This window comes from Vicia villosa, linkage group LG5 (genome assembly GCF_029867415.1).
Source record: "Vicia villosa cultivar HV-30 ecotype Madison, WI linkage group LG5, Vvil1.0, whole genome shotgun sequence".
NCBI lineage: Eukaryota > Viridiplantae > Streptophyta > Magnoliopsida > Fabales > Fabaceae > Vicia > Vicia villosa.
The window spans coordinates 25,403,555-25,431,351 of NC_081184.1; the positions used below are offsets into that span (position 1 = coordinate 25,403,555).

General features: G+C 32.5%; 1 pseudogene; it reads left to right on the top strand.

Annotated features, from left to right (window-relative positions):
- The first annotated feature begins 17,956 nt into the window (after positions 1-17,956).
- LOC131604390 (uncharacterized) lies at positions 17,957-20,500 on the top strand (annotated as a pseudogene).
- Positions 20,501-27,797: the final 7,297 nt, after the last annotated feature.

A 27,797-nucleotide genomic window follows, 5' to 3' on the forward strand; every position in this document is an offset into this window, starting at 1 on the left:
AAGACTGGATAAGTTTCCGAGAGGTTTCCTTAGGCTCGTTGAGAATAACTAGAATATTTGTTAACCATCTAAATAATCTTGCAAATTTCTGATTGCACCCATATAATATAAAAACACCCTTGAAAAGCATATTTTTTATATTTTAAGATGTTTCAAACTCACCTTTCTTTAAACATTTTTTATTTAAACGCTAGATTTAAAATGTTAGGTGTTTTTTAAGATATATATATTCAAACTTACTCTTCTTTAAAAGTTTTTTGTTTAAACGTTAGATTTAAAATGTCATGTGTTTTTTCGGATATACATATCTGAAATAACTTCAAAGAAATTAAGAAATTTGAGATATTGATTAATTCGATATGCATCCCCGAATTAATCAATATTTCAAATTTAATTTAATTTTATTCTGTCAAAAAAATTATATTTATTTATAATATAGTTATAATATAATTAATATAAGTTATTATTAATAACAAATAACTTAATTACAAATTATTATAAATAAGGAATAAAGATATTAAATAAAATTTTAATTTTATAATAATTTATTTATCATACATTTTTTTAAATTATAAAATTAAATATCTTTTTCTAAAATAAATTTCACCGTCTCAAAAAAATATATGAATCTATAGAGAAATTCCCATAACCTTGTTTTCTTTATTTATAAGAGAGGAGTAGATTCTGAATATTGCTCATAGAGCTATCAAATGAATTGATTGACTTAGATCTGTTTGGCCCATCATGTGTATTATGGATATCGAATGACTTTCAAAATTTTAATATTTTTTTAAAATTTATTTGATATTATACCACAAACATTTTCTAAGTAAACATTGTCTCATCTATAATATAAGAAAATTAATGGTCGTGGAAAACTCTAAAATACTCTTAGTTGATTTTTCGACACCACATTAAAATTGTCTTTATTTGGTCTTTACAAAATAAAGTTCTTAATTTTATTATTAAAATAATACAACTCTCATATTTTATCAAATTTATCAAATCTCTCTCCATTCTCTATTTTTTTCTTCTCTTTCATCATTTTTTTACTACTTTCTTCCATAAAAAAATCTATTACTGATCTATATATTTTTATATAAGAAAAATAGTATTTATGATCCAAATAATTTTTATTCAAAAATGGTATACGGAAAAAATTTATTCAAAAAATCTATTATTGATCTAAATATTTTTATATACGAAAATTTAATATTGATCCAAATATTTTTGTAAATGATACATAAACAAAAGGAATATTTGTATACGGAAAAAAATCTATTATTTACGAAAAAAAATATTTATGATTTAAATATTTTTATTTAAAAATGGTATACGGGAAAAAATTTACTATTGATCTAAATATATACGAAATTTACTATTGATCCAAATTTTTTTGTAAATGAAACCTAAACAAAAATGAAGTGTGTATAATGTAACACCCCAATTCTACCCAAGCTGTTAGGTACAAATATCAGAGTATAAAAAATTAAATTCACATAAACAATTAGGGTATTACACTTAAGGAACCACATCACAAAAATATAACATACTCGCAAAAGATGCGTAACACAAATAATCAAAGAGGAAAGATTCTCATAAACACTTGACAGTATTATATATATATATATATATATATATATATATATATATATATATATATATATATATATATATATATATATATATCGGTAAACAGAATATCCACAGTATTCTTCCAAAATACAACGTATGATAAGGTATCCAAAATACATAATATGAATACATCCAAAGGATCAAATATACATCAAAAGGATCCTATAAGCATCATCTACAAAATAAGTGTTCAATCCCCCCTAGGTGTTACGTATCACGAGCGGACGACACCAAAACGGACAACTACTAAAAGAGCACCTACACTTGCGGATCACCTGCATATTACCCACGAGTAGGTAACATTAAAGCAGAAGGGTGAGAATATAATTTATAATGAAAAAGCATGATAAATATAGTAATGCCAACAAGTATCATCAAGAATCATACTACAAAGTAATCCACTAAGTCAACCACAATCAATGTAAGAACAATGCGATAAATGAGTGAGAACATAATGGTAAAGACAGATGGTGATGAATGAGACTCGACTATGCATATGCATGTGGTACCCAAATCCGGAGTAAACTCCTCCTTGTCATTATGACAAATACACCTTGCCGAGCATTATGCTGGGACTTCTTTCCCTCAGGAAAATACACCTTTGTCGAGCAATAAGCTACGACAAACCGTCATCGAGCATTTATCCCCCACTGATGACCTCTTGCCACTCGGGCAAATACACCTTTACCGAGCATTAAGCTCCCACTGGTAAAAATTGCCAATTCAGGCCACCTGTTAATAGCATTCCGCCATTAACGTATTGAAATGTTATGTTGTGCACACAAACGACTCGATTACATAACAACAACAACAATAATATAACTCGGTCACATATCCACATCACACCGGTTATATTAATCCACACGGATACATCATAAATACCACTTAGGCTTTCATAATCACACAGCACACATTTACCGTCAAAACACACCTGATTAGTAAATATTATTTCACAAAATATATTTATGAAAACACATACAACCACCAACACACTCTTCTTATTCATAAAGCATACTCAAGGATTTTCATAACACTTCAAACGGCGCGTAGAAACGACCTACGGTTCAAAAGATACAACAAAACGAAGTTTGGAAAAACTATATTTTACACTGTCCGCTTGAGCTCCGCTTAGCGGACCCAGACAGAAAATTATTAGTTAAAAATGCAGAAGCTCCGCTTAGCGGACCCTCACAGAGATTTTTCTGCAAAACAACCTCCGCTTGGCGGACACAGGGCCACTTAGCGGACCTGCCCAAACCTAGAAAAATCAGTTCTGCAACAGACCTGCTAAACCCAACCCAATCATCTCAAAACATCAAATAAGCTTCCCTACACCTCCTACACAATACATACATGCCATATATTCATTCTAACAATCAATGATCCATGGTTTATTCACTAAATGTCAATAACCTAATAATTCTTTCATGAGCAAGAAAACATGGAGAAATGAAAAACAAACATGATCATTGAGGATATCTATCATCATACTACACATACACACCACAAAATCATGTTTATAACTTCAAAACTCACAAAACACCCAATCCACCATTGTTGGTCAAGCATAGAAATGAACAATAACAAGAACAAAAACAAAACAAAACTATAAGAATCATACATCCAAGATAAATTAGATTCACCCCCTTACCTTGGTTAGATTCTTGGTTTGCTAGGTTTTGCTATGATTTCCACACTTTCTCTTCTTCTTCTTCTCTTGTTTTTCTCTTCTTTCTCTTCCCACTTTTCTCTCTATTTCTTTCTTCTTTTCTTTTACTAGTTTTTCTTTCTTTCTATCTTCTCTTATCTCTTTTCTTTCTACCCCCTACTTCCTATTCACCCATAAAATATCTAACTAAAATATCTATTTTACGGTCTAAACTTAATTGCTCTGAAAAACCCCAAAATGCAAAGTAACACGTCATATATATTTCTACTACCGAAAACGTAAAAATCATTGATTAAATAATAATCTACTATACCGAACTATTACCGACTGACACGACTCAAAAATGGTAAAATTTAGGAAAATACATCAAACATCACAATTAAACAGAGAAACACATTTACGGGCGTTACAACCCTCCCCCACTTAAAAGATTTTCGTCCTCGAAAATAAAAATTACCTGCTACAAACAACTCAGGATAGGAGTCTCGCATCTTACTTTCCAACTCCCAGGTCAAACTCTCACCTGCCGCACTTGACCACACGACCTTCACCAAGGTGATCTCTTTGCCTCTTAGAGTCTTAATCTCACGATCCTCAATACGCACCGACGTCGTCTCAACCGTTAGGTTCTCACGCACTTGCACATCGTCCATCTGAATCACATGGAATGGATCCGCAATGTATCTCCTCAACTGAGACACATGGAATACATCGTGCAAATTAGCAAGACTTGGCGGTAACGCCACCCGATACGCAACTTTGCCCACTCGCTTCGATATCTGATAAGGACCAATAAAATGCGGAGTAAGCTTCCTCGATTTCAAAGCTCGTCCAACACCCGTCATAGGCATAACTCTTAAGAATACATGATCACCAGCTTGGAATTCCAAATCTTTCCTTCGCTTGTCATGATAACTCTTTTGCCTACTTTGTGAACTTCTCATCTTCTCACGAATAAATTTCACCTTCTCCGTAGTCTCTCTTACCATCTTAGGTCCGAGTACTACACTCTCGCCCGATTCAAACCAACATAACGGAGTTCTACACTTACGACCATACAACGCTTCAAAAGGTGACATTCCGATACTAGAATGAAAACTGTTGTTGTAAGTGAATTCTATCAACGGAAGATAAGTATCCCACGAACCTCCCTTCTCAAGAACACACGCCCTCAACAAGTCTTCTAACGATTGAATAGTCCTTTCTGTCTGATCGTCTGTCTGAGGATGATAAGCCGAACTCAACCTCAACTTAGAACTTAGAGCCTCTTGTAAACCCTTCCAAAAATCTGATGTGAACCTCGGATCTCTATCCGACACAATACTCAACGGTATACCATGTAGTTTCACAATCACCTTGATATAAATCTCGGCTAACTTCGCAACTGGAAAAGTGATGTTAATAGGAATAAAGTGAGCAGACTTTGTCAACCTATCAACAATCACCCAAACCGTATCAAAACCTCTCACAGTATTCGGAAAAGGGTCCCGGTATTGATCTAAATATTTTTATATACGAAATTTATTATTATTTTTTTTGGAGAATAAGCATTACTTTATTTCAAAAAAACGATAAGTACAACCGACCAAAGGGTCCCGGTTTCACTAGCCTAGACCAATTTACATACTAACATGTATACTTAATTTCCTATACATACTACATCTATTTGTAATATTATAGGTAATTCTGTCAACTAACCTCATATCAGAATTTATATCATTAAAAATTCTAATATTTCTCTCATGCCAAATCTCGTAAACAGTCTCCGCAAACGCTAATTTCAGGATCAATCTTTGAGCACCTTTAGGTTTTGATTCTTTAGAAATCCACTCCACCTCTTGGTTCCATTCAAGTGGTCCATGTTGGATATTCAAATTATTCAAGATTTGCTGCCAGACATCTTTGGTATATTTACAGCCAAAGAACAAGGTTGTATATCCTCTTCCTCGTCGCAAAAGCAACACTTTAAGTTTACCATAATGCCAAACCGTACTAACCGTTTCTTTGTGGGTAACCGTTTCAAGAGAGCCATCCACAAAGTAAAGCACGCCCGCGGTCTAGCATGGTTGTCAATCAAGATATGCTTCCAACTTACATGTTCCATATCACGACATAGCTCCTTATACACAGCACCAGTCTTGTAATGGCCAGAATTTATCGTCTCATTCCAGTGTTTTGTCGAGCTCACTTCAATCTTGTGTTTCACAATTTTCTTTAAGATCCACGAACTATTAGGTGTGGACTGCCACACTAAAACATCCTCACCTTTGAAATAGAAAGTGTCCAGCCATCGAATCCAAAGACGATCCGATTTCAAGTGGATATTCCAAAGCAGTTTCCCCAACGTTGCCTTGTTCCAGGTTTGTAAGTCTGTAATGTGCATTCCCCCTGCAGATTTGGGCTTGTAGAGATTCTCCCACGACACTGGACTTTTCCTGCTGAGGCCCTCCTTCCCACTCCAAAGATAACTTCTGCACAAAGCTTCTACATGTTGAATAATTTTTGGGGCAAAGGCAGAACTTGCATCCAAAATGCAGAGATAGCAAATAGGACACTTTTGATAAGCTGGCATCTTCCAGCATAACTCAGAAGTCTTGCTGACCAGTGATGAATTCTAGCTGTAATCTTCTCAATTAACGGATAGCATTGTTGGATTGGTGAGTTTTCTACTAGAAAGAGGCACACCCAAGTATCTAAACGGAATGTCTCCTTCTCGGAAACCGGTAGCCTGCAGGATATCATTTTTAACCATATGATGCACACCCCCAAAGTAAATCTTGCATTTTGCAGGATGTGCTCGCAGACCCGTGGCTCGAGAGAAATCATCAAAAACTGCCATCATAGAGTTAACTGACATTGTATCTCCACGAGTGAACACAATAAGATCGTCAGCGAAGCTTATATTTGTAATGTGAAGCTTCTTACATCAAGGATGAAATTTGGGTTTTGATGAAGTTTAGTCAAACTCCTATGGAGATATTCCATCACTAAGACAAATAGCAGAGGGGAGATTGGGTCGCCTTTTCGCAGACCACGTTTCGCCTTGAGCAGATCGGATACCGCGCCATTTATAGAGTACCTGTACGATACAGTACAAACACACACCATAATCCAGTCAATAAATCTGCCAGGAAAATTAAGCTCTCTCAGAATTGTTGCTAGCGCAGGCCATTCAACCGTGTCATATTCTTTTTGGATGTCCATTTGAATGGCACATGGAGGGGAAATGTGTTTACGGCTATAACCTCTCAACAGTTCATACGCCATGAGGATGTTATCATGAATAACTCTCCCCGGAAGAAATGCTGATTGGCTGACATCAACCACTTCATTTATAACCTTGCTCAGTCTAGTTGTCAAAATTTTGGATATGATTTTGTAAATTGTACTACACCGAGCGATGGAACAAAGATCCTTCATATTTTTCGCATCAGTGGTTTTAGGGATTAGGGTAACCACGGCACAATTGACAGCATGATACATATGATTATGTTCAAATAAATCATATATAGCAGCCAGTAAGTCTCCTTTCACGATGTTCCAGGCGTGTTTCAAAAATTTGGCATTGTATCCATCAAGTCCTGGGGACTTTGTGTCACCTATACTTCTGAGAGCTTTCCATATCTCCTGTTCAGTAATTGGTAGAATTAGATTTCTCTTGCTTGTTTCTTTTAATTGAGTTCCTTGTCTAAGCATCTATATGTCCACATGAAGAAGATTAGTAGCAGTTGTCCCTACTAACTCCTTATAAAATCTTAGCACCTCATTTTCCATCTCTTTTGGCTCAGTAAGATTTCTCCCATTTTGATCAACAAGAATATGGATTCCATTCTGTTTTTGCCTTCCTCTCACAATTGCGTGGAAATATGTATTATTAGCATCCCCTAATTTGATCCAATCAACTTTTGCCCTTTGTTGAAGAATTTTCTCTTCCTCTTCAGTGGCAGCAATAATCCTGTCACTCCAGTCTTTAGATTCCTGAATCAGCATAGTATTAAAAGGATCATTCTCCAAGCTAAGCTGAGACTGCTGCAGTTTCAGCTTATATTCCTGAATTTTCCTTACTTCAGATGTTACACTTCTATTTAAACCTCTAAGAAGGGTTGTAATCTCTTCAGTTTTCACCAAAGAACATACATGGGGCTACCCTGCACAGTATTCCTCCAACTCATGCTAACAACCTGAAGGAATTCTGGTTTTTCCACAATGTTATTGATAAAACGAAATCTGGCTTGATTATGCTGTGTTGTTCTTTGGTACCCCTGCATTCGGATTCTGATAGGACTATGATCCGATATGTGAGCTTGCAGAATCTCCACTTCACAATCCGAATATTTCACAAACCATTCCCGGTTACATATAGCTTTGTCTATTCTGGAATAGATAAGCCCGTGAGTATGTTTATTACACCACGTAAAGTGATTACCTCGAGTGTCATGTTCGAAAAGTTGTGCCTCTAACATCATGTTTGTAAGGTCCTCAAATTCAGCTCTCTGCACTTGGTTGCCCCCAATTCTGTCTGCACTGGTTAATACATTGTTGAAATCTCCAACCACTAACCATTGCTCCAGGATGCCTCCAGCTAAACCTTTGATGTCTAACTATAGATTTCTCCTTGCCCCAATTTGGTTGTGTGCGTAGACAAAAGTAATCTAACAGATCTTGTGGCCACTTAAATCCTGCATATCACAATGTATAAATTGTTCACCACAAGAATGAACAAGCATTTGTACCTCCTTATGTTTCCACATTATCCAAATTCTGCCATTTGTGTGCTTCTCATAATTATCAGACCAGTTCCACTCTTGACCAAATAGCTGCCTTATTTTAGGTGCATTATTTTGTTTGACTTTAGTTTCCAACAGGGCAATGCAAGACACATTTAGCTTCTTAAGATGGGCCCTAATCTCAAGATGCCTTGCCCTCTTATCCAGGCCCCTCACATTCCATGTGAGAATCATGTAATATCAACCTCTTGGCCATCCCCCTCCCCAAGGATGCCAAAATCATTGCTACATCCTACCAATGCTACTTGCTTCATGACACTGTCCTCCACCATGATAGCTTTACCCCTTGATTTAGCTTTTCTAGATCTAGTACCTGTTACCAGCTTCCAATCATCCCCATTCTCAATGATTTCCTCTCCCTTATTCGTGTCTGCCTGTGTAGTTGTTATTACTGAGTCATTGGGTGATGGCTTTATGTTGGGAGGTTTCTTCTCTATCCATTTCTGGGCAAGTCTGGCAGTATCTTTCTTTCTTTCACAGTTATGTCCACCTTTACCACATTTTCGACAAAAGGGCGGTTTCCATTCATACTCCACCATTTGCATCCATTTGTTGCCTTTAGGATCTCTGATACTAATAGAATCTTTCAGCTCCACAGTAATGTCTACTTCAATCAAGATTCTAGCATAAGATATTCTTAATTTCATTGATGTGCATTCGTCAGTCATAATTGGCTTACGAATGGCACTCGCAATTTTTCCTATGCTCCTTTCACCCCAATAACCTAGAGGAAGTTGTGGAAGTGTAACCCAGATAGGCATCACCCGCACCGCATCTTTGTCTAGAGTAAACTCTGGCCTCCATTCCAATAAGAACATAGGTTTTCGAAAGATAGTGTAGGGTCCTTTACGCAGCACAACCTCCTTGTCTTCCTTCGATTTCATTCGGATGATGAAGTATCCTTCATCCCTGTAGTAAAGATCTGGAAGCGAAGCAAAGTTCCACGTTTTTACCATGAAATTTTTCACTGTCGTCATAGTGAGATCACCTCCAATTACGTATATTATAAGAGCATTCTCCCAGAACTTAATCTCTGACACCATATCTTGTTCTTCAATTTGCACTTCAATTTCCCCATCCACAATTTGTGGTGCTGTATATTCTATATTCATGCTATTTGTTGAAGTCCGATTATCTTTGATGATGTCCACCCAGGGTTTCATCTGCTTTGGATTAGGATCTTCGTGTTCTTTCACTTCCTCCGGAATCGTTTCTAGGATGTCATTACTAGCCTTAGTGAATAATGTTGAAGCTTTGATTTCTCCCTGAGATGATGAGCCCGACGAGAACACTCACACACTCGCCGGTGGCGTTTGCACCGCCTGTTTCCGCGGCCGGCCGCGCGCCCTCCTCATTCACCCCCAAAATCGCCGCTTAGGGTTTTCGTTTACGAAATTTATTATTTGATCCAAATATTTTTGTAAATGATACCTAAACAAAAATAATATAGTATACGGAAAAAAATCTACTATTGGTCTAAATATTTTTATATACGAAATTTACTATTGATCCAAATATTTTTATAAATGATACCTAAACAAAAATGATGTTTGTGTACGGGAAAAAAATCTATTATTGATCTAAATATTTTTATATACGAGAAATGGTATTTATGATCAAATATTTTTTATCTAAAAATGGTATATGGAAAAAAATCTATTACTGATCTATATATTTTTATATATGAAAATTTAATATTGATCCAAATATTTTTGTAAATAATACATAAACAAAAATAATATTTGTATACGGAAAAAAGTCTATTGTTTACGAAAAATGGTATTTATGATTCAAATATTTTTTATTCAAAAATGGTATACAGAAAAAAATCTACTATTGATCTAAATATTTTTATATACGAAATCTACTATTGATCCAAATATTTTTGTAAATGATACCTAAACAAAAATGATGTTTGTATACGGGAAAAAAATCTATTATTGATCTAAATATTTTTATATACGAGAAATGATATTTATGATAAAATATTTTTATCCAAAAATGATATACGGGAAAAAATCTATTATTTATCTAAATATTTTTATATACGAAAATTTAATATTGATATAAATATTTTTGTAAATGATACCTAAACATAAATAATATTTGTATACATATATAAAATCTATTATTTACGAAAAATTGTATTTATGATCCAAATAATTTTTATTCAAAAATGGTATACGAGAAAAAATATACTATTGATCTAAATATTTTTATATACGAAATTTACTATTGATCCAAATACTTTTGTTAATGAAACCTAAATAAAAATGAAGTCTGTATACGGGGAAAAATCTATTATTGATTTTAATGTTTTTATATACGAGAAATGGTATTTATGATCAAATATTTTTGATTCAAAAATGGTATACGAAAAAATAATCTATTATTGATCTAAATATTTTTATATACGAAATAATCAATTAGTTATTTAATTTTTTTTCTTTTTAACATTTTATTTAAAATAAATAATGTAACCAAATGCGTGTAACAGAACAGAACATGTGCGTATGCATAGATTTGTTACTAGTTTAACAAAAGAAAATGAAATTTTGCCAAATATTTTTTTTGAATATGATGAAAGAGTTTTTTAAGTTTAGCGTTATTGAAAACTAATCAAATAAAAAATTTAAAGACAAAATTACTTATAGATTTAATGTGGTGACACATTTATTTATACATTTTAGTTTTCATCTTAAAATATATTTAGGTGGTTATATATTTTTATAATGTAATGATAGTTAATTATTTTCATGGATGTAATTATGATACAAGTATATCTAACATTATTTGAATATATGTTGGAATTAACGTTATGATTAGGGATGGTAAAACGGGTCTGACCTGTTGGGCATGCTCGTTTTTCTCACACTTTTGTGCGGGATAGATCAAGGTTTTAGACCCTCACCCTCTAGTGTGATCGTCACGTACTGTCCCGTTTTTTATGCGGGCTTTTGCGGGCATGTGAATTAACATAAATTTGAATTTTTAGGCTTAAAAAGTGTAGTGCAGACGGGCTTAGCTGCACCACCTTCACTTTTTTGCGGGGCGCGCCAAGATTTTAGGCCCGCATCGTCAACTATGACCGTCCCACCCTGTTTTTTTACGGGCCGGTCCTAAACGGGACAGGCATGCCCGTTTGCCACCCCTAATTATGATGTGTTTGTATGACATAAAACAAATCCACAAAATAAGTATTGTCAATTGGCACTACTAGAAAAAGTTGAAATAGCCACGGAAATTTAAATTAATGTCATTATCCGAAGAAATTGATGTGATGTATAAAGATTTAAATAACACAATGAATGAAATAAATAAAAATATTATATTATTAATAGAAAATACCAATAGAATTGCAGATTATATCTTTAATAAAATAAAAAATGGTCTTTATGAAATAAATAATATACATGAAACCCTTGATGAAATTAATAGAGATAAAGAAATTGATGAAGATATAAATATTCAAAAAATTAGGAAAATTCTTTATCAATTAGAAACTTTGTTAAAACATGAAGAAAGTAATAGAAGTATAACAATAAAAGATTTAGAAGAAATATTAGTTAGAACAAAAGAAGTAAACCAACTAAAAGTAGTTAAAAAGAACCTATAACTACATTTATGTTAATAAACCACTACGCCAAATTTAAGCTGTAGCAGCGCAGCTACTAAAGCGCTTTTAGCAAAAGCGCTCTCGTAGGGCTCGCTAAAAACAAAATTAATAAACAAGGGAAAATGATGCAAAAAGCGCTCTGGTAGGGGGGGGGGGGTATGAGAGCGCTTTTAAAAAGCGCTCTGGTAGGGGGGTTATGAAAGCGCTTTTAAAAGCGCTCTTATAGGGTGGGTGCTACGAAAGCGATTTTGGGATAAAAGCGCTTTGGTAGGGGGTGTTATTAAAGCGCTTTTGAAAAGCGCTCTGGTAGCCCATTTAAAAAATTATATATTTTACAAACACACGCGTTTTGTTTCAGATCCAAAACACGCGAACCTTCTTCTTCCTTTCGTTGCTCCGCCGTCCTCACTCCCTCTCCAGCCTTCAACCGACTCCGCCGCCGCCTTCCTCACTCCATCGCCACCCTTCAACCGTCTCTTCTCTGTTCAGGTTAGGGTTTTGTGCCGGAAATTTTCCTTTTTTTCATTGTTTGCTTTCAAAAATACAAAATTTTATTTAGGGTTATAGTTAATATTATTGGGGCTTTTTTAATTTATCAGTGATTTAGGTTTTATCAGTGTGATTTAGAGTATTGAAGACAAAGTTTGTTAGGTTTTTATCAGTGATTTAGAGTATTGAAGACATGTATCAAGTAAGTAGAAGATGTTATTGATAATGAGACCTACAAGGGATTATATTTATTAGTGTGATTTAGAGTATTGAAGACAAAGTTTGTTAGGTTTTTATGCAGAAAAAAAAAACTCAAGTAATTTGTTTTTGGAATAAAAGTTTCATTAGATCCGTGAAGTTAGTATTTACATCTATAGATGTATTATCTATAGTTTTATACACTTTTTAATTTAGTATGAATTGATTTAAAGGGCCTCCAGGATTGATCGCTTTTTACATGATCTTTTCTGGACATAAAGCATAGGACTTTTTGTTTTATTAGCCACTATTACGAGTTCCAATGTGGAACGTGTTGAGAACATTCATTTCTAGGGAACTTTTGAACTCTTTTAGCTTTCACATTCTAATTTTTTTTCAATATAATGTATCTGGAAATTAACATTCTACTTTTAACTAGCCATAGATGACAATCATAAAATAAACTGAGCTATTAAACTTTTATAAATGACAAACTAATCATTTTAAATGACAATCTGAGCTATTAAACTTTTATAAAGCGCTTTTGTTAGGTTTTTATCAGTGATTTAGAGTATTGAAGACATGTATCAAGTAAGTAGAAGATGTTATTGATAATGAGACCTACAAGGGATATCTGTTTCATCAACTTTTACATGATTCAAGATTTTCTATATGTAGTTAGTAATAATCACGTTTTTCTATTGTAGGTTGAGCTTCAAACAGTGGATGGACTGGTAAAGGATAGAACACAATGTGCCCCTGCCGATTATGTTCCACAGAATATGAATCAAGTAATTGTACCCCGAAGTCTTCTGTGGCAGGATCCTTCGGGGTACAGTTATTTGATTCATATTCTGTGACACAATACAACTTGGATAGAAATGAGGCGATGCAGGTTAAGTCCAACAAAACCTTCAAATTTCTAGTCCAACAACCCCTTCTCATTATTGCAACATTTATTGATTGAGTAAACATACACCCCTAGCTTACACCAACACCGTAATTTTCTACATACAAGGTATACAATTCATTTTTTATTAATTTATTCTATCTTAATTTCTGTGCACAAGTATCTATCTGTGTTAAAATATACGGTGTAATATACAAGTGTAGGAAAATAAGTGTAGATATAGCATAGCTCAAAGATGAAGGAAAACGCTGAAGGGTAAGTAGTAGTAACTAGTTGTCATGTATTATTTGTCATAGAAATTAATATTCAACTTTTATTTGTGTCTAATTTTTCCTGTCAATTGGTTGTGAACTTTACATTAATTGTTGTTGCAGAGAAACTTCTTATATTGCTAAGAGATAGTAGAAAGCTCACAAGGATACTGGGCTCTTTTGATCAATTTGGTAACAACTTCTCAAATTCTGTAATTGTTTGACATGCTGTTGGTTGAGTTTCTAATAGTGTTCCTATCAATAACATGTAGCTAATGTTGTTCTTGAGGGTGTCTGTGGCAGGATTATTGTTAGTGATCTATATTGCTTTATCCCTCTGGGCTATATGACGTGGCTGTGTTAAATTTAAGGTAAACTTTATGTACAAAATTTGTTGAACTAATTTACAATAAATGATATTCCATTCCATGTATTCAAGTTAGATATATAAAGTCCTAAATATTAATAAATTAATTTGTATTTATTGATATATTTAATTTGATTATTCTTTTTACACGACATATATATATATATATATATATATATATATATATATATATATATATATATATATATATATATATATATATATATATATATATATATATATATATACTCGTTCTACTCTTTACCTTCTTATTTTAGAGCCTTTATATAATAATAATCTTATTTTGATTATATTATTTTTATTTTGCAGATTGTGAAGATTTTCAGTCATTTGAAGATGTTCAGACTTTGCAGGACTAGGACCGATTTAGTTGATTTAGTTGTTTAGGGATGATTTTCTTATTGTTATAATGTCATGTGAATTGGTTTAGTTGTTTTCATGTTAGAAATATGTGAATCGGTGTATATATATTTTGGATTAATTACAATGGTATAATTATAATGCATGTTTAGTATATAATCGAAATCGCTTCTTTGTTGAAATAATGAGATTACTGAAATAATGGGATTACGATTGTAAATTATAGGTTTATGGGATAACAATGGTAAATTACAGGTTCATGAAAGAATGCTGCCATAAATGCAGGTTTAGAAATTATAAAAATAATAGGTTTATAAAAAAAAAGCATAAAAAATAAAATAAAAAACGCAACCTACGAAAGCACTTTTGGAAAAGCGCTCTTATAGGGGGGGCTATCAGAGCGCTTTTTCCAGAAAAAGCGCTCTAATAGGGGGGGATACCAGAGCGCTTTTTCCAGAAAAGTGCTCTTATAGGGGGGGTCTACCAGAGCGCTTTTAGAAGTGCTTTTGTTATCTACGCCAGCGCCTGCTTTCACAGCGCTTTAAAGCGCTTTTAAAGCCCAAAATAAGCGCTTTCGTAGGCCTTCCGTGTTGTAGTGAACCCATCATCTTCATGGAGGGGATAAAAACTGAATACATAGAAGCATTAAGAAGATCTAATGATATTGAAGAAATTAGACAATTGATGGAACAACTACAAATAATAGAAGAAGAAAATAAACAAGTAGAAAAAAATAGAAAAAATAGAAACTAAGGAAGAGAATGAAGAAGTAATATTAAATTATAATTCTTCAGAAATTGGATCTGAATTAGGATCTGAATCAGATATAGACGAAATATTTATGGAAAAAGGAGAAACAAGTAATTATAAACAAAAAAGAAAATGTGAAGAGAGTTGGAATCCTCATAGTTCTTGGGAAAACTATGAAAATGAAACTATGAATCAAAGAGGTTATGCAAAGGCTAGTGGAAAATGGACAAAAGTTGCGGAAGAATTTAAACCTTACTATGAAGAAACTAAATCTAAAAAATTATTAAACTTAGACTGTGTAAGAAATCCAGAGGATATACTACAAAGGTGGTCTAATAATATGATTATGGTTATAGCAACCGATGAAAAAATTTCTAAGATAAACCTAATGGATGTCAAGAATTTAATAGCTTATAGAACAACAGGAAATGTGCTGAAATTCTTAACAAGTATTAATGATGAAACATGGAATCAATATATAGGAATGGTAGAAAATAATAATCAACAATTTGCTAAACTAATAATGGAATTAATATATAAAGAATTCATAGGCTACAATACTCTTGAACATAAAACAGAAGTAAATAAACTTTTGCGAGAAAAGGCAGAAATTCATCTAATTAATATGCAGATATGTAATATGTGTAAAATAGATAGTTTTATTTGCAAGTATAAAAAATACTATTATGAATTAAATAATGAAACTAGAGAAATATATAGAGGAGTCTTCATATCCAAGTTACCATATCCACTTAGTGCAAAAATAAGAGATATATGGAAATCCCAACCATTTGAATTAGGTGATAGCTTAGGAGGAATTATTCAAATCTTATATAATGAATTAAGACGACAATGCATAAAGAGTACAAGAGCTAAACAATTAAACAGAGGTAGAACCTCACTTTGTTGTGATATACCAGAACTAAGTGATTCTGACTTTAGTGTATATGAATATATAGAGGATGAATTATCTTCAGAAGATACAAAATCTAAGTAGTACATATATCAAAATGATAATTGAAAAAGAAAACAAAGAAACTGAAGCCTATATAGATACAGGAGCAAGTATTTGTATAGGAACCAAAGCATTATTTAGTAAATGGAAAAGATTAGAGAAACCATTAAAGATCCAAATAGCATATGGCTCAATACATCCACTAAATTTGGTAGCTACAAGAATTACTTTAAATATTGAAAATAAATTATGCATAGTACCTACAATATATCAACTAGAAACAGGGTTAGATATAATAATAGGAAATAATTTCTTACGATTATATGCACCCTTTTGCCACTACTTAGAGTATATATCGATTAAGGCTCCATATATTAAAGGAAAACAACTAAAATAAATTATAGATATCCCTATTATTCATTCCTCACAAACAATTTATTCAAGAAAATGATCAGAGCTCTCCAGACTAAAACGTGGTGAAATTATAGATTTAGTTTGTAGAAAAATGCGTTATGCATTAATTAATTTAGAACCAGGAAGAAAAATCCCAATACATATTGAAGAACTATTAGATAAAGTGTGTAGTGAAAACCCATTAGATCCTAAAATTAATAATAAAAACATGGAACTAGTTGAATTGAAACTAAAAGACCCAACAAAAGAAATCAAATGTAAACCTATGATATACACAAAACAAGATAGAGATGAATTTGCTGAAGATATTAAGCAAATGTGTGAAAAAGGATTAATAAGACCATCAAAAAGTAAACATTCAGCACCAGCATCTTATGTTGAAAATCATAATGAGATTAAAAGAGGAAAGAGAAGGATATGGTAATTAATTATAAACAAATAAATGATGCTATGGAAGGTGATGCGTATTTTCTTCCAAGAAAGGATTTAATTATTGAAAGAGTTAGAAATATGAATTGGTTTAGTACTTTTGATTGTAAATCTGGACTTTATCAAATAAGATTGTCAGAAGAATCTAAAGCTTTAACAGCATTTAGTTTCCCTCAAGGTCAATATGAATGGAATGTTCTTCCAATGAGAATGAAACAATCACCAGGTATTTTCCAACACAGGATGGACTCTATCCTTAAAGAATTCAAAGATTTTTGTCTTATTTATATTGATGATATATTAGTTTTTTCAAATAAGGATCTAGATGATCACTTTAAAAAAGTAGAATTAGTACTTAATAGGTGTTTAGAACATGGAGTAGTATTAAGTAAGAAAAAAGCTATAGTAGCTCAAAATAAAATCAATTATTTAGGATTAGAAATTGAAAAAGGAAAAATAATAATTCAAAAACATGTATTAGAAAAACTTCAACATTTTCCCACTAAACTAAAAGACAAAAAGGAATTACAAAGATTTCTTGGATTACTAACATATATTTCAAATGAAGGTTTTATTAAAAATCTCGCAGCTAAAAGAAAATTACTTCAACAAAAACTTAAGAAGGATGCTATTTGATCATGGATTGAAGAAGACGAAATACTTATTACTAAATTGAAATATTTATGTCGAGATCTTTCTGAACTATATCATCCATCAGATGATGATCTAATTATTATTGAAACTTACGCATCAAATGAATGTTGGGGAGGTGTTATGAAGGCTAAGCCCCTGGCCAAAAGAAAAAATTACTATGCAGATATATGTCTGGAACCTTTTCAAACAGTGAAATTAATTATCCTACTCATGAAAAAGAAACATTAGCATTAATTCGGATGTTAGAAAAACATCGAATTTATGTTCTTGATAAAGAGTTTATTGTTAGAACCGATTCTACTTATGTTGCAGGTTTCAAAAATATTAATCATAAAGGAACTTACAAGCAAGGCAGCCTTATAAGATGGCAGATGAAACTAGCCGAATATAATTACTCAATTACTCACATTAAAGGCGAAAAGAACGTACTTGTAAATATACTTTCTAAAGAATGGAACGAATCTCAAAAGAAATTTTGAAACAACAATTGGAGTTAAAAGAAGCACTAAGAATTCACAAAATAAAAGAGCAAGAACTGATTGGAAAGGGAGTGGAATTAATCGATAAGGAAATAGAAATTATAAAATCTCAACTTAGAATGAAGAATCCACTTGAAGAGATTAAATTAAAAGAACCTAAGAAATGGTATGCAGTACTTAACGGACCATTTCTAGAAATTTATGATAATGGTATAAAGCAGCCCCTCATTGTACAAAAATCTCAGGAGTTACATATAAAGGGTATGCCACCAAAGAAGAAGCTGAAAAAGCAATGAATGATCATAGAGAATCAGAAAAATCAAGAAAAGAGATTTATCTTGGCCCAAGAACTTTTTTAGAAACAACAAAGAACAATGCACCAGAAAGAACATCCATGAAAATCTTAGGAAGAATCCCTTCTTCCCTGGATAATTTGCCAATTATGTCTCGAAAAAAGCATGAAAATCACGTTAAATTCTCTGAAGAAAAATTTGAGAATTTAAAAATACTTACTTACTGGACCGAGAAAGAAAATACTAATTGTTTCTATATGGTGGATAGAAAGCTTTTTGGAGTAAAAGCTATAATTACACCAGGAGCATCCCAATTACTAACATTTAATATGTTCCAATTTGGACTTATTGAATGCCTTTATTTAAGTAAAAATCTGGAAGAAATTAATCTTTTCCCATATAATTTTAAAGAATCAGTCCAGAATTTTAAAAAGAATATTGCTGGAGAAAGAAATATTTATTTAAAATTTTATTCAGCTTATCCGGATTTTACAACGAATCAACCAGCCAAGCATTTTGTCTTCATTGGAGTAAGCAATAATCAATTTCCTTTAAGAGATGACTCAAAAGAAGAAATGTATGATGATGATCACTTAAATATAATTTATCCAATCAACTTTCAAGCATATTCTTTCAATGTCAAGCTATTGGAAAGAATTCATGTGTGAAAGTATTGTACAAAGCACCTAATCTCCTACTACTAAGCAAGACAAGTGGAAAAGCACTAAAGGATAGATATATCCATCTATTGACATCTTTTGAGCTACCATTCTATGCATTTAATAAGGAGACAATGAATTATAAGCCATGTGTACTTAAGGAGTTATGTTCAAGTATAAAAAAGAGTGAAAATCATGCATGTGAAAGATGTTTTCAAGGAAAAGATGCCGTGGAAGTGACCAAGTGTCTAGAAAAGTCCACGTGTCTTAAGGATGAGGACAAGGAGGAAGCAATAATAGATTCATGAAGATGAGGATAAAGGAAAGCAATAATAGAGTCCTGGAGATGAGGATAAGGGGAAGTAATAATAGAGTCATAAAGTAGATAAAAAGTAAAGTCATTTGTCATGTAGTGTTTAAGTGTCTTAAATAAGTAGTACTTTAGATGAATAGTACTATACATTATTGTGAATAGAAAATAATATTATAATGTGTGTTTAGGGCTATAAATAAGTGCTTCTACAATGGGAAGAGGCAAGTTGTAGAAAACAACCTTTGTGTAAGTTTCTCTTTAGAAACATATGCTAATCCTTTAGGATTTAGCTTGGCACCTTTTGTGTGCATTGTTGTAACATAAACTTATATCAATAAAACCATGTTTCTACTTATTCAAGAATCATTCAATTAAATTACACAACATATATATCTATTAATCAACTATCTCACATAAACTTACGGAAGCAGCAGTGGACCAAAATTTCAGAAGAAATCATGATCAGGTATAATTTCTTTATTTACTTACTTTTATTAAGTGTTATAATTTTCTTACATGTCTAGCATAACAAAAATGGAAAAAGAAATAGTAAATGATATAGAACATTTACATATTACTGAAGCAAATGGAAATTACGAAGGAAGTATTTTAATAGATCCAACCTTATTTCAAAAAATACAAAAGGAAGACTTAGATTTAACTAAGGATGCTAATATGAAGGGAAAAGATAGAATTGGAGGAATAATGAAAAGATTTAACCAAAAGGATAATATTATATATTATGGTAAGATAATTAATGAAACACCAACTGATATAGCAGATGCCCAAGGACATACCTATATACAATTATTAAATAAAAAGAAACTCATGGAACTCAAGAAAAATATAAAGAAAGATGAACATAGAAATAAAATAGGATATATTCATATAGGAGCAGTGCAAGTATTAACCAAAGCAACTTTTCAAGAAGGAATAAATTCTCCAGTAGAACTAATATTAAAAGATGATAGAATTACAGACCCAATAGATAAAATACTTGGAGTAGTAGAAGGAAATTTAGCTTATGGTAAACAAAAATTTGAAATACATCCAAATATTGGAATACCTTTAAATACTCAAAGATTAGAGCAAACTTTAACTCTTGAACACAAATTCCTTAGAGGAAATTTAATGAGATCAGGAGATAAAATATTTTCAATCACTTATTGTGTTAATTATGCATTAACTAATTCTCACCATAGTATTACCTTTAGAAATAATAATAGAATTGATATTCCAAGTCTTTTTTGAAGATATAGGAAAAATTTATTATCCAAAGAAAAGTGAAATAACTGAGCTAGGAACTTTTATGAATAAATCAAAGTTTTTAGAGTTAAGAAAAAATCAAATACCAAAACCACTTAGATTTTATGAACCTGAAAAAATTGAAGAAAGTGATATTGATAAACTTTCAAACCAAGTAAATGACTGAACAACATATTTAAAAAATAAATTATAAATTTAAACAAAATGAGTATTGCTGAATTTAGTATAAAAGAAAAAGAAAAAGAAATAGTTATAAAAATAAAAGAAATAGATATAACTTATTTTGATAATATTGAAAATAAAGAGAAAGATTTTTATGAAAAACTAAGATGTATTTGGAAATTTACTTTACCAAATGACTTAAAAACAAAAATATGTAAAGAATATGGAAAATTATGTGCACAGACTATACTTTTTGAAAATGAAATAGATTATGCACTAGAAAGTGATATAAATTATATTTTATTAGTTGAAAGTTTTTATGATGATGAATTTATAATAGACTTAGCTTTAATAGAAAATGATGAAATTTGGGACTATTTTGATGATGATTAAGCTAATAAAAATAAATTATAAAATTATTTCAATAAATAATGAGGTATCATTTTTGGTATCAGAGCACTAAGATTCAAATTAATTAATTTAAAAAAAAATTAACTAGAAAATGAGTATAGTTAATGAAAGATTACGAATTATAGAATTTAATAGTTTAATTAAAAGAACAAGAGGTCACATAAAAATATTATATGATAGACTAGATTATTATTTAAAAATAGGAGTTGATTTTGAAATTGAAAGAATTACAAAACACATGTTAGAATATGAAAATAAATTAGATTTTTACAAAGCAAGGTTAAAAGAATTAAATGAATATAAAGATATCCGTCACTAAGATTTGCGACCAAGGAATTAGAGACCAAAGTTAAAATTCGGTCGGTAAAAACCGTCACTATCATGACTTATTTTAGCTGTGTAAAACCATACGGATCCGGATACCTATACGACCCGAAATACTAAAAGCATTCAGATCCGGATACCTATACTACCCGAAATACTACACTACTAGAAAAAGTTGAAATAGCCACAGAAATTTAAAATAATGTCATTATCTGAAGAAATTGATGTGATGTATAAAGATTTAAATAACACAATGAATGAAATAAATAAAAATATTATATTATTAATAGAAAATACCAATAGAATTGCATATTATACCTTTAATAAAATAAAAAATGGTCTTAATGAAATAAATAATATACATGAAACCCTTGATGAAATTAATAGAGATAAAGAAATTGATGAAGATATAAATATTCAAAAAATTAGGAAAATTATTTATCAGTTAGAAACCTTGATAAGACATGAAGAAAGTAATAGAAGCATAACAATTAAAGATTTAGAAGAAATATTAGTTAGAACAAAAGAAGTAAACCAACTAAAAGTAGTTAAACAAGAACCTATAACTACATTTATGTTAATAAACCCATCATCTTCATGGAGGGGATAAAAACTGAATACATAGAAGCATTAAGAAGATCTAATGATATTGAAGAAATTAGACAATTGATGGAACAACTACAAATAATAGAAGAAGAAAATAAACAATTAAAAAAATAGAAAAAATAGAAACTAAGGAAGAGAATGAAGAAGTAATATTAAATTATAATTCTTCAGAAATAGGATCTGAATTAGGATCTGAATCAGATATAGACGAAATATTTATGGAAAAAGGAGAAACAAGTAATTCTAAACAAAAAAGAAAACGTGAAGAGAATTGGAATCCTCATAGTTCTTGGGAAAACTATGAAAATGAAACTATGAATCAAAGAGGTTATGCAAAGGCTAGTGGAAAATGGACAAAAGTTGCGGAAGAATTTAAACCTTACTATGAAGAAACTAAATCTAAAAAATTATTAAACTTAGACTCTGTAAGAAATCCAGAGGATATACTACAAAGGTGGTCTAATGATATGATTATGCTTATAGCAATCGATGAAAAATTTTCTAAGATAACCCTAATGGATGTCAAGAATTTAATAGCTTATAGAACAACAGGAAATGTGCTGAAATTCTTAACAAGTATTAATGATGAAACATGGAATCAATATATAGGAATGGTAGAAAATAATAATCAACAATTTGCTAAACTAACAATGGAATTAATATATAAAGAATTCATAGGCTACAATACTCTTGAACATAAAACAGAAGTAAATAAACTTTTGCGAGAAAATGCAGAAATTCATCTAATTAATATGCAGATATGTAATATGTGTGAAATAGATAGGTTCATTTGTGAGTATAAAAAATACTATTATGAATTAGATAATGAAACTAGGGAAATATATCGAGGAGTCTTTATAAGTTACCATACCCACTTAGTGCAAAAATAAGAGATATATGGAAATCTCAACCAATTGAAATAGGTGATAGCTTAGGAGGAATTATTCAAATTCTATATAATGAAGTAAGATGACAATGCATAAAAAGTACAAGAGCTAAACAATTAAATAGAGGTAGAACCTCACTTTGTTGTGATATACCAGAGATAGAGCAACCAGGAAATCAAGGTTGTAATCAACGAAGTAGAAAAAGTTATAAAAGAAAACATAAATTAAGAAAAACTTATCCAAGAAAAAAGGTTAGTAAATGGAAAAGATTACAGAAACCATTAAAGATCCAAATAGCATATGGCTCAATACATCCACTAGATTTTGTAGCTACAAGAATTACTTTAAATATTGAAAATAAATTATTCATAGTACCTACAATATATCAACTAGAAACAGGGTTAGATATAATAATAGGAAATAATTTCTTACGATTATATGCACCCTTTTGCCAATACTTAGAGTATATCGATTAAGGCTCCATATATTAAAGGAAAACAACTAAAAGAAATTATAGATATCCCTATTATTCATTCCTCACAAACAATTTATTCAAGAAAACGATCAGAGCTCTCCAGACTAAAACGTGGTGAAATTATAGATTTAGTTTGTAGAAAAATGCGTTATGCATTAATTAATTTAGAACCAGGAAGAAAAATCCCAATACATATTGAAGAACTATTAGATAAAGTGTGTAGTGAAAACCCACTAGATCCTAAAATTAACAATAAAAACATGGAACTAGTTGAATTGAAACTAAAAGACCCAACAAAAGAAATCAAATGTAAACCTATGATATACACAAAACAAAATAGAGATGAATTTGCTGAAGATATTAAGCAAATGTGTGAAAAAGGATTAATAAGACCATCAAAAAGTAAACATTCAGCACCAACATTTTATGTTGAAAATCATAATGAGATTAAAAGAGGAAAGAGAGGGATGGTAATTAATTATAAACAAATAAATGATGCTATGAAAAGTGATGCGTATTTTCTTCCAAGAAAGGATTTAATTATCGAAAGAGTTAGAAATATGAATTGGTTTAGTACTTTTGATTGTAAATCTGGATTTTATCAAATAAGATTGTCAGAAGAATATAAAGCTTTAAGAGCACTTAGTTGCCCTCAAGGTCAATATGAATGGAATGTTCTTCCAATGGGAATGAAACAATCACCAGGTATTTTCCAACGCAGGATGGACTCTATCCTTAAAGAATTCAAAGATTTTTGTCTTATTTATATTGATGATATATTAGTTTTTTCAAATAAGGATCTAGATGATCACTTTAAAAAGGTTGAATTAGTACTTAATAGGTGTTTAGAACATGGAGTAGTATTAAGTTAGAAAAAAGCTATAGTAGCTCAAAATAAAATCAATTATTTAGGATTATAAATTGAAAAAGGGAAAATAATAATGCAAAAACATGTATTAGAAAAACTTCAAAATTTTCCCACTAAACTAAAAGACAAAAAGGAATTACAAAAATTTCTTGGATTACTAACATATATTTCAAATGAAGGTTGTTAAGATACGAAAGACTAAGAGGCATTTGAATAAACCGTGTGTCTTGTAAAGCACTACGGAGACTTTATTATATATAGAGAGATTACAACTAATTACATAATATAGTCGATGTGGGACTATTCTATATACAAATATTCTTAACACTATATTTACAAATATCAACACTCCCCCTCAAGCATGAGCATATAAGTCAAATGCATCAAGCTTGCCACATATATAATTAGTTCTGGGACTTCGCAGGGATTTTGTAAACACATCTGCTAATTGATCATTGGAGTTGACAAAACTTGTAACAATTTCGCCTGATTTAATCTTCTCTCTGACAAAGTGATAGTCTATCTCAATATGTTTGGTTCTTTCATGGAAGACTGGATTTGAAGCAATGTGCAATGCAGCTTGATTATCACAAATAAGTGTCATTGATCTTGCTTCTTCAATTTGAAGTTCTTTGAGTAACTGTTTTAACCAAATGAGTTCGCATGTTGCCATTGCCATGGCTCTATACTCTGCCTCGGCACTTGATCTTGCAACTACATTTTGTTTCTTACTTTTCCAGGATATAAGGTTTCCTCCAACAAGTACACAATACCCAGAAGTGGATCGTCTATCAATGGGTGACCCTGCCCAATCAGCATCAGAGTATCCAACTATCTGAGTATGTCCTTTATCTTCATACACGAGACCTTTTCCTGGAGCACACTTGATGTATCTCAGAATCCGGACAACAGCATCCATGTGTTCTTAGCAAGGAGAATTTAAGAACTGACTTACCACACTAACTGCAAAAGAGATGTCCGGACGAGTGACTGTGAGATAATTCAACTTTCCAACCAATCTCCTATACCTTCCTGGATCAGATAGAGGCTCCCCCTGATTGGGTAGCAATTTGACACTTGGATCCATAGAAGTATCAGCTGGTTTAGCGTTCAACAACCCTGTTTCTTGCAAAATATCCATAGCATATTTCCGCTGGGATATCACCAAGCCATATTTAGATTGGGCCACCTCAATTCCCAAGAAATAACAGAGTTTACCAAGATCTTTTGTTTGAAATTGATTCGAGAGATGTTGTTTCAACTGGAGTATTCCTTGATGATCACTGCCAGTTATCACAATATCATCCACATATACAATAAGATAGATACACCCTTGGACAGAGTGACGATAAAACACAGAGTGATCAGCTTCACTACGGACCATACTAAACTGTTGTACTACAGTGCTGAATCTGCCAAACCAAGCTCTCGGAGACTGTTTAAGACCATAAAGAGACCTGTGTAGCCTACAAACCATTTGTGAGGACTCCCCCTGAGCAACAAACCCAGGTGGTTGCTCCATATATACTTCCTCTTCAGGATTACCATGTAAAAAGGCATTTTTGATGTCAAGTTGATGAAGAGGCCAATGTCGAATGGCTGCAATGGCTAGAAGAAGTCGAACAGATGCCATCTTGGCTACAGGCGAGAAAGTATCACTATAATCCAACCCAAAAATCTGAGTGTATCCTTTGGCTACCAAACGAGCTTTAAAACGATCAATCTTACCATCTGGACCAACCTTCACTGTGTAAAGCCAACGACAACCTACTAACGATTTCCCAGGGGGTAGATGAACCAGTTCCCAAGTACCACTGCTTTGAAGAGCACACATTTCGTCAATCATTGCTTGCCTCCACTCAGGGTGAGATAATGCTTCACCTGGAGTGTTAGGAATAGAAACAGAAGACAAAGAAGACAAGCAAGTATACTACAAAGGAGAAAGACGATGATAACATAAATCAATATAATGTGGAGAAGGATTTCGTGTTTGACATATACCTTTTCTAAGAGCAATCGGAAGATCGGACTCAGGTTGCGGGATCGGATCCGGTGATGGCGAAGGCGTCGGAGGAGAGTCTGCAATGACCTCAGGGACAGGTACTGCCTCAGGAATAGGTACGATAGAAGTGGGTTGGCGACGCTGATATGTTTGAAATGGGCGAGTAGTGGGAGGGTCAACCGTAAGGCTAGAATGGTGGGGGATAAGGGGAAATGAGACTTCCGGAAGAGGTGTAGGAGTACTTTCCTGAAGGGGTTCCGGAGTTACTTGGCTGGACTCGAAGTATGGAATTGACTCGAACAAGGTAACATCGGCCGATACGAGGTATCGTTGTAGAGTATGTGAGTAGCAACGATATCCCTTTTGGAATCGATGATAACCAAGAAAGATACACTTTAGTGATCGAGCGGATAGTTTATCAAGACCAGGAGAGAGATTGTGTACAAAACACGTAGACCCGAAAACTCGAGGAGGAATTGGGTGAAGAGGAGAGTTTGGAAACAGGATTGAGTGAGGGATTTTATTATTAAGGAAAGATGAGGGCATGCGATTAATGAGGTAACATGCCGTGAGCACCGCATCCCCCCAAAACCGGAGAGGAACATTACCATGGAGAAGTAGGGTCCGAGTGGTTTCTACGAGATGCCGATTTTTACGTTTGGCTACCCCATTTTGTTGAGGTGTATGAGGACAAGATGTTTGGTGTAGAATACCATTGGATGACATAAAAATTTGAAATTGTTGAGATAAATATTCGCGTGCATTGTCACTTCTTAAGGTACGGATAGACAAGCCAAATTGGGTTCTTATTTCTTGATAAAAATTTTCAAAAATAGAAAACAATTCTGATCTGTTCTTCATTAAAAATAGCCACGTACAACGTGAAAAATCATTAATAAAAGTGACAAAATACCTAGACCCAAAGGTAGACTCAGTACGCGAAGGACCCCAAACATCGGAGTGAACTAAAGCAAAAGGGGACGCAGCCCGTTTATTGATTCGATTGGGAAAGTGACTACGAGTATGTTTCCCTAACTGACAAGACTCATAATGTAAACTAGATAATTTAGATAAGCTAGACACCATCCTTTCGAGCTTGGGAAGACCTGGATGACCTAACTGCGCATGTATAATGAGTGGAGAGTCTGTGGCAGAGCATGTGGTGGATGACGCAGAGAAGTAGTAAAGGCCTTGAGACTCACATCCGACGCCAATCGTCTTCCCCGAACTCTGATCCTGCAAAGTAACAGCACTATTAGTAAAGGTGATAGAACAATTAAGGGCACGAGTTAAACGACTGACTGACAGTAAATTAAACGGACAATTAGATACATATAGGACAGAAGTAACAGAGAGAGATGGTAGGATTTGAACAGTACCAATCCCTTGGGATTGAGTTTGAGAACCATTTGCGACGGTTATACTAGGTAAGAAACCAGAGGTAGAGATGGAAGAGAAAAAACCTTTATTACCGGTAACATGATCAGACGCACCAGAATCGAGGACCCAAGGACCAAGAGGAGATAATTGAGAGAGGCAAACAGATG